The sequence below is a fragment of the Ursus americanus genome, chromosome X (genome assembly GCF_024610735.1).
Source record: "Ursus americanus isolate L20-20 chromosome X, mUrsAme1.1.p, whole genome shotgun sequence".
NCBI classification, from domain to species: Eukaryota; Metazoa; Chordata; class Mammalia; order Carnivora; family Ursidae; genus Ursus; species Ursus americanus.
The window spans coordinates 46,601,813-46,602,527 of NC_142164.1; the positions used below are offsets into that span (position 1 = coordinate 46,601,813).

General features: G+C 35.0%; 1 non-coding gene across 1 annotated transcript; it reads right to left on the reverse strand.

Moving 5' to 3' along the window:
* Window positions 1-228: 228 nt before the first annotated feature.
* On the reverse strand, window positions 229-335 carry LOC123787936 (U6 spliceosomal RNA). The gene has a single exon (XR_006778380.1). It is a non-coding gene; the product is annotated as a U6 spliceosomal RNA (small nuclear RNA).
* Between the last annotated feature and the right edge of the window lie 380 nt (window positions 336-715).

Below are 715 nucleotides of genomic sequence, written 5' to 3' on the forward strand. Positions count from 1 at the left end.
TGTTGTACTCTGGAGATCATAATTAAAATTAATATGTGAGCATGTATGTGTTAGTCTTCTAAGAGTTACACATGTGCTATGATTATCCCTATTTTATTTTGTTTTTTAATTTAAATTCAATTAATTAACATACAGTGTATTATTAGTTTCAGAGGTAGAGTTCAGTGATTCATCAGTCTTATATAATACCCAGTGCTCATTACATCACATGCCCTCCTCTAATGTCCAAAAATTATGGAACACTTCATGAATTTGCATGTCATCCTTGAGCAGCAGCCATGCTAATCTTCTCTGTATCATTCTGATTTTAGTATATGTTCTGCTGAAGTGAGCACTGTCCCCATTGTACAGAGGAGGGAAATGAGACACTGATGTGTGTGGCAGAGCCAAGACTCAAATCCAGGCAGTCTTATTTTGGACCCTAGGCTTTTTACCTGTATAATGTACTACCTGTGCTAGTAACATAACAATTTTGCAGAATTACTTCTAGTAGTAAGCATAAAAAGTCAAGATGTGGCATTTTCTTCACATCTGTGAAAGGTGTAGAACCATAAAGAAGGAAACAATGAAAGCAGTTAGGGAAGTTTCAAAAATATATTTAAGGCTCATAGGCAGAAGAAGAAGAAGAAGAAGAAGAAGAAGAAGAAGAAGAAGAAGAAGAAGAAGAAGAAGAAGAAGAAGAAGAAGAAGAAGAAGAGAAGAAGAAGAAGAAGAA